Below are 9,878 nucleotides of genomic sequence, written 5' to 3'. Positions count from 1 at the left end.
AAACTTGCCGTGGGCCTGTTCTTCCAGTTGGTCTTCTGGGAGAGGAGCCTGCTGTGATGCTTTTCAGGTGTCCTTTCTTGGGTGGAGTTGCATCACCCCTTGCCTAGGGGGCTGAGCTCAGTGTAAGCTGTCCTCTGAGTGGCTTTTGTTCCCTGAGGCTTTCCCCACCTCTTTAGAGGATCAAAATAAAAATGGCTGTGCCCCCCCATCTCCAGCCCCAAAGCTGAAAGACAGCAGTCCTCCCTCTTCAGTAAATACTCTGAGACACTTTTGTGTCTGCCAAACTCTACAGACTCCTATTGCCCACAGCAATCCTCCCCCATAGGGGTGGGGAGCCGGAGGGTCCCAAGTTACTGCCCTTTGTAGGGCCCTGCTGAGAGCATTCTCGGGATTGTGAGTGTACTTGCTCTGCCCCTTCGGGGGGATGGCAGATAGTCCCCATATTTCAGTCCATTGTAGGATACCAAGCAGAGAGTGGTCTCTAGATTGGGCCAGCTCGTGGTTTATGATGACCTGAGCTGAGATCCCTTTTCTGGGCTCAGTGACTGTAACCAGTTTCCCTGATCCACTGCTAGGGAACTCTACTGGCTCAGACACCCCTGTTTGTTCTCTGACTCCTGGGATCCTGAGATGACACTGACCCACCTAGAATTCTGCCTGTTTCATCCCCTGATCCCCAAGACAGGGATGTCTCTCACTGGAGCAGATTTCTAAGGGTTCTGATTCTGCCCTCTGGGGCTATATCACTCTGGAACCAGCTCATAGAGTTTCCCTCCCCCATCCATTTATCTTCCAATATCTCCCCCTCAGATTCACTTCTTTGCACCTCCTACCTTGCAAAAAGCAGTCAATTTTCTACTTGTGGGATTCCAGATATTTTTTTCTTACATGTCAGGCTGAATTCATGGGTGTTCAGAATGGTTTAATAGTTATCTAGCTAAATTCAAGGGACCAAATGAAATGAGGTCCCTTAATCTTCCACTACCTTGCCTCCTGCAACACTTTGTGGTCTTTAGAAAGATACTGACTTACGTTATTGTTATGTGGTTATAGGAATGTCCATTTCTTCAAATATTTGAAGTTTTAATGATTCTATGTGTCAGATCTTAGTATTATTATTATTTTTAAACAATCTTTGACAATTTTATAAAGGAAAGTGATATCTCATCTATGTTTTGCATTTATTTGATTACTGGGGAGATTTCACAGTTTTGTTTATTTTTATGAGTCAATATTTTTCCTCTTTGGTGGTTTGCCTACTTTGATTCCTAAGCAAATGTTTCTTAGATCTTCTAAAATTATGACACCACCCTTTTTCTTCAATGGCTATATTCTTTGGTTCAAAAACTATGAATAGATTGTCTTCTGATCTCCTTAACTTTTGTGTTTTTTTTTAAAGATTTTATTTATTTATTTGACAGAGACAGAGAGAGATCATAAGTAGGCAGAGAAGCAGGCAGAGAGAGAGGAGGAAGCAGGCTGCCTGCTGAGCAGAGAGCCTGATGCAGGACTCGATCCCAGGACCCTGAGATTATGACCTGAGCCGAAGGCAGAGGCTTAACCCACTGAGCCACCCGGGTGCCCCTAACTTTTATGTTTTGAGGATAAATCTTAGAGTATAAACACAGTAATTTTCTTAAGTTAAAGTAACTATTCTGGGACACCAGGAACATTACAGAAGGGGGAAAAATTCACATCCTGATATAATGGCATAGCCTGTTTTTCTTATGAAGATAAACATTTTGTTTTTAAAGAAATTTTTAAAGTATCCAAGTGAAGCTCACTAACAGTTGATATATTACTGTATTGACATACCAAATAGACTTTGAAGCTGTATTTCAATTTTATTTTCTCATACATGAGTAAAGTTAGAGAATGAACATATCTGAATATGAAATAAGTTAAAATAAATCACAGAATGGTAAAAGAAAGTTGCTAAGAGTACATACAGAGAGCAATCTTGCTACCCCTAAAGGTTTTCAGCATTTATTATAAGCGTTTATTAGACAAGCATGAAAAAATTCTTCCTCATAGGTGCACTGAGATGGGTTGAATCACTATTATAAAACTTGTCTGGTAGGCTTGCTAAAGTGTATGCAGGGCTATATGTCATGAAGAATTTATATCAGGGTGTTAAAAGTGATTTGAGAATCCCATTAAAAGAAATAACCTTAATCATCCACAATAACATTGCATTAATTATTGATAAATCTAATCAGTAGTCTGAAATTGCTCACATCTAATATTAATCAGAAAGGCATATGAATTCCCAGCATGATGACATGTTCTTTGTGCCTTCAAGTACCTTTATAGTGTTATTATTTACATGTTCCTGAGTCGGAGAAAATTTATCTGAGAATCAGAAAGATTAGATCCTTCAGAGAAATGACCTCACTGTGGTTGTGATCCAATCTCAAAATTGGTGTATCCAGCATTGTCAATTCATGGAAAATGTAACTGCAGTGTTTTTTGTTTTGAACTGATTCTCTTATAAAGTCCAGTTGTCTTAATATATTTATCTTGATTTCAAAAAGCAAATAGAAAGGGAGGGAGAGAACTGTACGCAAAATGGCAATATACCCATAATGCAGCTTACGAAATGGACATTGGGGAGGGTATATGCTATGGTAAGTGCTGTGAACTGTGTAAGCCTGACGATGAATCTCAGACCTGTCCCCCTGAAGCAAATAATACATTATATGTCAATGAAAATAAAAATAAAATAAAATCTGAAAAAAAATTTCTATCAAAGCACCTTTCCCTAATCCTCTTGGATCATATTCTCTACCCTCCCAACTAGAGTTAATCATCATTTTGAATTTGAATGTGTTTACAAATTTCATTTGCTCCTTTATACTTTATGTATGTATATGAATATGCTTTATGTATACGAATTAAATTAAAGCAATATATGGTGTCATCTTTTGTTTTAATTTTTTTTAGAAATTGTATCATTGGGGCGCCTGGGTGGCTCAGTGGGTTAAAGCCTCTGCCTTCGGCTCAGGTCATGATCCCAGGGTCCTGGGATCGAGCCCCGTGTCGGACTCTCTGCTCAGCGGGGAGCCTGCTTCTTCCTCTCTATCTGCCTGCCTCTCTGCCTACTTGTGATCCTGTCTGTCAAATAAATAAATAAAATCTTAAAAAAAATTGTATCATTATGATTCATATAGCTCTGTGTAATTCACTTCCAGAGATGTAGAATGCCCCAGTGTATACATATACTGGAATTTACCATCTATTCTCCTGCCAATAGACATTTAAGTTATTTCTAAATTCCTGAGATTTCAAATACTGCTGCTTTGAACATTCTTGTACACATCTGTAGGAGAAAATTTTGAAGTCTTTCTCCAGGGCACAGACCTAGAGTGGAATGGCTTGTCCGAAGATTATGTAACTCTTCAACCTTAATAAGTTTTCAGCAACTTGATTTTCAAATGGGATTGTGCTCATTTGCACTCTCACCATCAGCATCTAAAGTTTTCAGTTTGTTCACATTCTAATTAACTTAAAAGTTTTTCTTTTGCCAGTTTCCTGTATGCAGTATTGATTTTCTTTGTGGCTTTCCTCTATGTTTCCATGATACTTGTGAGACTGAGCATTTTTTACTTGTATTGACAATCCCATTTTCTCTTTTGACTTGTATATGTTTGTCACATGCTACTGATATTTAATTGTCATGATAATGTATTTTACAAATAGCTGCCCACTTCTATGATTTTTTTTCTTTACTGTGTTTGTTGTTTTTGTTGTCTTTTGGACCACTTAAATTTTTATTAATATGGATTAAACTGTCAGTAGAGTTTCATTTATGGTTTATAATTTTTTGTTTGTGTTCTTTTTTTTTTTTTTAAAGATTTTATTTATTTACTTGACAGAGATCACAAGTAGGCAGAGAAAGAGAGGGAAGCAGGCTCTCTGCTGAGCAGAGAGCCCAATGCAGGGCTTGATCCCAGGACCCCGGGATCACAACCTGAGCCAAAGGCAGAGGCTTTAACCCACTGAGCCACCCAGGCACCCCAATTTTTTGTTTGTATTCTTTAACTATTGAAGTTAAAAAGGTATTATATGTTTTTTCTAAATGTTTAAGTTTCTTATTTTTCCTGATAATGTAATTGTGTATATGATGTGAAATAGGAGTCTACTTATATTTTTTAATATACCATTCCAGCATTGTTTTGAAAAATGAGTACCAACTTTTCCCATTGATGTTTGATTATATCTCACATCACAAATGACACCTTCCTACACACAGATATATTTTTAAAGATTTTATTTATTTGTCAGAGAAAGAGAGAAAAGAGCACAAGCAGGGGGAGTGGCAGGCAGAGGGAGAAGCAAGCTCCCCACTGAGCAAGGAGCTTGATGTAGGACTCCCTGAAATCATGACCTGAGCTGAAGGCAGATGCTTAACTGACTGAGCCACCCAGATTCCCCATACAGATATTTTTTATGGTGGCTTCTATTCTATTCCATTTATGTGTTGGTTTATCTTTACATCAATACTTACTGTCTTTATTATTATTATAATTTTTTAATAATACATGACATCTTATAAGGTAAGTTTATCCACCTACCACACCCACCAGTTCTTTTTCTTAAAGAATGTTTTGATTACTCTTGGTCTTTTACTCTTTTATATAAATTTTAGAATATGTTCCCCCCCCAACACACACAAAGTCATAATTGTTATTGGAATTATTTTCTCTTACACACTCATACGTGAAATCAAGAAGATTTATTTATTTCAAAACACATTATCTAACTTTATTACTGATTTTTATGTATTGATTTATCTTTAACATATAATGATTTGTGCTATTCATCTTCTATCTAAAACCCTTACCTAACTGTCCTATTAAATCAAAAAATGTGTAGCTTCTCTTGGTTTCTAAGTAAATAATTATATTGTCAATACATGAGGATATTTGCTATTTTAATCTTTAAACTGCTGCTTGTTTTTCTTATCTGACCGCACTGATTGAATCCTTACTGTGATATTTAATACACACTGTGATATTTGGATCTTGTTTTATTCAAACTCTTAATGCAATATTTCTAACATTTTAATATCCATTATGTTGTTTCCGTAGACTTTTTGATAGACACACTTAGTCTAAGAACATTTGCTTTGTTCCTTGATTGCTGAAAAGTTTTTTATATGTATTTTTAATTTTAATGTTGAATGTATAACTTCAGTCAAGTAGATTTTTCTGAACCGAGTGAGATACTCCTTTTCTTTTTTATTCATGGCCATATCTAGCTTTAAGCAATGATGGGATATATAATCTCCAGCAAGTTGGCCATGATCCTAGCTAAAATATATAGGTTATGGATTATATTACTACAATTATGAAATTTTACAGCATAAATTTATACTGCTTCACATTGATTAGAAAGCATTTGCTCTATTTTAAATCCCTGGAAAACTTATTTGTGAGGTATTATTTCTTTCCCCATCTATGCCTGGTGTTTTTTTTTACTCTTTCTCCCACTTCCCTCCCTTCCTTTCTCCCTCCCTGTTCCTTCCTTCCTTCCTTCCTTCCTTCCTTCCCCCTCTTGAGGGATTGATTCAATCTTATTAAGCTTTATAGTTAAGTAATGTTTTCTATTTAATACTGAGTTAATTTTGGTAAGCTATATATTTTATTGTTTATTGACTATTTTCTCTAAATTTTCAAGTTTAAGTATTCAAAATGCATTTTTTATGTATCTTTTAAAAAATTACTGCTATGTTCCCCTTTTTTATTCTTTTAAAAACTTTTTGATTATTACTTTTAAGTAAGCTCTGCACCATGCACAGGGTTTGATCTCATAACCCTGAGATCAAGGGTCCCAGGCATCCCTTCCCCTTTTTAATTCTTAATATTGCTTATTTGGAACTTATTTTGTTTACCTTGATCAGTCTTGTGAGTGGTTTGTCTAGTTCACTAGTTTTGCTTTTAAAAAAAACTAATATTTGCATTTTAGGATCTTCTCTGTTACATATTTATTTTCTGTTATTAATTTCTTATTTTGTATTTATAAAGCTTATACAGCTTTTCATTTTTATATTTATACAGCTTATTTTACATTAACATTTTAAGGGTATAATTGTAGTACTTTTTACTACATTTGATGTTAAGTATTATCTGATTTCTATTATTTCATTACACTTATTCAGAAATATGCTTTTAAATTTTTAATTTATTATATTGTTGTTTGTTTATCTTTTGGATATCAATTTCTAGCTAGTAGTAAACTTGACAAAACACTGTTCTTTTGAAATGCGATTAGTTTTCCTTTTGTATCACTGTCTTTCCTGCAAATGCTTGAAAACCGTATTTTCTAATTGTTGACTGCAGAGTTAAATGTGCCCATTATTAATTTGTAATCAGATTGTTCAAATCTTTATTCTTCAAATTTTCCCCATTGATCTATTTCCCCATTATGAGAGTTGTGTTAAACTATATTTTATTATACTTGTGGATTTGCTCATTGCTTTTTACAATTATGTATATTTTTTCCTAATACATTTTAAGTTGTGATATGAACTCCCATTTTTTTTTTTGTTAGTTCACATCCAAACTTTCTGTGGTCTTATGTCCTATATATGCTGAGTTTCAGTTGTAAATAATTAGGTTGTATTTTATCTAATAAAGTAACCTTTTTGTATTTTTAACTGTTGAGTTTAATAAATTTATATTCTTAGTGCCTTGGGGGCTTTGTCTCCAGCTCATTTCACCTGGAACCCAGCACCACACCCCCAACTGCCCCCCTCTGTCTCCTGCCATGGCTGGTGGGTGGGGAGTTGAGTCTGGAATGCCCAAGAAACTTAACAGCTGGAGCAAGCAGCAAAAGGATAACACCTAATAAATTACAGACATAGGAGCCTTTTAAAATTTTATCCCCTTAGGAGGTCTGCTAACTTGGGACACCTGCAAAGCCAGGAGAAAGTCAGAGCCCTGTAAGGCTGCCTGTGCCATGGATTCTAAGGCCAGAACTGGTTCAGACCTCCAGGATGCACACATCACAAACTTGCTGGTGTTTGGCTTTCTCTGAAACCGCTCCAACTAGAATCTCCATGAAGAGTTGGAGGCCTTGGGCAATGAAGAGCCCATGCCGGCTCATCTGCAGGAGGACCACAAGGATGAGCGACAGACAAATGGTAAGTGGGGCGGCCACTTCCTAAAAAGTGGGGAGACAGATCCTGAAAGGAACTCATCCAGGATCTTGCCAGGCAGCTCACCCAAATAAGGGACCAAATAAGGGACTGCATGGATCACAGCATCCACTCAAGACGAGTGTATAATCTGGCAATGCGGTTTATGCAGGTAAACCTGTGGGAGGAGGACAGAAGGAAGTACCTCACTGCTGTGTTGGAGCAGGTCATGCAGGCTTGTCCTAAAGACACGGAGAAAGAGAAAACCGAACTTATGTTGACCTGTGCTGTTGGCCAGAAAGGTGGCCAGTCACACACCAGTCTCCCTCCATGATGTCTTTCACACAACCGTGAACTTTATTAACCAGAACCTACTCACCTTTTTGAGGAACTCAGTCAGGAATGAGATGGACAGAATGGGACAACTCTGTAAAAGCAGGACTGGTTAAAACTTGATACGGTGACAACTGTATACCTTCCTCCAGTGGAGATGGAGCCATGGCCATTTAAACAAAGTTCTTAGAGAACTATAGGCATGATATAATTGCTATTTATTTCTTACTGTTTTAAAGAGGATGTTTTAAGCAGGAGATCCATTTAGAAATCTTTACATTAACATGGTTGAATGAAAATGTCAACTTGTACATATTTCAATGAGTTTCATGCCGTCTTCTAAATCCACTGCACATTGTACCTTAATCTTATTTTAGCTGTGTAGGTCTTCACTTGAAAATTAAATTGAGGAACAGACTGTAACACAGAAGTTAAAAAATACACTTTTTTATTATTAAAAAGAAAACAACTTTATTAAAGCGCAGCTTTGGGGCATGGTCTTACAGCAGGCATGTTTGACGAGAGCAAGGACTGGAAACAGATGCACGTACCCCTCACAAATGAAAAAATCCTCTCAAGATAGGGAACATCTTAATACTAAAGAAGTAACAGTATTCTCTTTTAAAAACCAAACAGTGTGAGAGGTTCTGGACTAATGTTCTGTACTCAGACAATAGGAAAATCAGGCCTCAAAACATGTCTGTGATTATTATTTTTTTTCAATTTGATTTCCTTTTATATGAGTCAAGAAGGCATTAAAAGGCATGGAGGTAATTTAAGGGCCCACGTCAACCACAGTTTCCAAAATCACATAACTAAACGCACGTTTTCTCTTTCTAAGAAGTCAAAGCTTTGAAAAAAATTTTAAGCTCATGGAGTACCAGAAGCTACTGCATACATCCCATGGAGGGAATGTCTGTTAATAATCTTATATTTTTATTTTCCTCCCATATGCCTCAACTGATCCTTGCTCAAGAAGCTACATCTGAAGAAAATAGGTTTCTAGGCATGAAAGATGAAAGAACAATTAGACTTTTAAAAATTCAACACTTGAGGTGGTTCCCTTTCTTAGAGACACAGTCAGAATGCAAGTAGTAACAAAAGCAACTCACTTAGGTAGTGCCAAAATTAACCAGTGGGAGTTTACATTTAGAAACAGCTCAACCATGATAAGCATTCCCTGGGATTCTGTTTGGAAGTATGATGGTGGATGTTGGGTCCATATCACACAGGTACTGTTACTCTTACCAGTAACACTCCTGTTACTGTGCATATGACTCTGGGGAAGCATATGTACAAGATTAATTAGGTATTAATACTTTCTTATTACCAAAAACACTTTCCCTTAAGAGCTCAATCAGAAAAGGAAAAAATGACTATATTGTTCAGCAGTAAATACATACCACACTAGGGCTGGGTCTCAATCTGCTATCTGCAATGGTTGCAAATACTAAAAGCAGTACTAAAAGCCATGCAGCTACCATTTGGAAATAAATCTTCCAGTAACATTATTTTAAAATAAATAAATTAATGATATTCTTTATTATTATTGATAGATTTATACCTATATCATCCTATTTTATGCTTTCTGGGTATATGACTTCCTGAGGGTACAATTTTATATTTCTAGATAATATATTCATTTTTAAAATGTGTTTAAAAATTGATTGTTTTAATTCTTGTTCCCCAACACACCTTGCACTGAATTGAAGTTTGTACATTTTATTTTTATTATTCTTAATCTTAAAATATTAACACCTATACTTTATTTAGCAATGATTAATATTAATCTTTTTTCTTTTCTCTCCCTCCCCCCACCCAGCATTTAGGTCTGTGTAACAGTTTGAACTTGCCACTGCCTTCTCGTCTTATTTCTGAGGTGGTAGGTTGAGTTCTGCAGTTTGTTTTTCCTGAAAACTTTGCCTAATATTGATTAACTTCCTGGTACATATTGTTGAATTAGAGCTGTAAGCTCGTGCTCCTAGGGCATTATTTGAGAGAATTCTGTGAGGCTTAAGAAGAGGATGTGTGGGGGCGCCTGGATGGCTCAGTGGGTTAAAGCCTCTGCCTTTGGCTCAGGTCATGATCTCAGGGTCCTGGGATCAAGCCCCGCGTTGGGCTCTTTGCTTGGTGGGGAGCCTGCTTCCTCCTCTCTCCCTGCCTGCCTCTCTGCCTACTTGTGATCTCTGTCTGTCAAATACATAAATAAATAAAATCTTTAAAAAAAAAAAAAAAGAAGATATGTGGATGTGTTCTACTGAAGACTATTGTAGTTGGTGTCTTGACAAGGTTGTTAACCAGCCTAGGATGGCCTTTTATGGTAACCCTCCGCACTGGAGCGTCTGGACAACACAGATAGTGACATTTCAATACCAACATACAACAGGATAGATTTTGTTATGAATTC

The 9,878-nt window shown here is 36.5% G+C and overlaps 1 pseudogene; it reads left to right on the top strand.

Moving 5' to 3' along the window:
* Positions 1 to 6,960: 6,960 nt before the first annotated feature.
* On the top strand, positions 6,961 to 7,587 carry LOC116868259 (annotated as a pseudogene).
* Positions 7,588 to 9,878: the final 2,291 nt, after the last annotated feature.

This window comes from Lontra canadensis, unplaced genomic scaffold (genome assembly GCF_010015895.1).
Source record: "Lontra canadensis isolate GAN:19392208 unplaced genomic scaffold, GSC_riverotter_1.0 scaffold15, whole genome shotgun sequence".
NCBI classification, from domain to species: Eukaryota; Metazoa; Chordata; class Mammalia; order Carnivora; family Mustelidae; genus Lontra; species Lontra canadensis.
The sequence above is the reverse complement of the archived record's forward strand: the minus strand, read 5'-3'. Positions and strand labels throughout refer to the sequence as shown.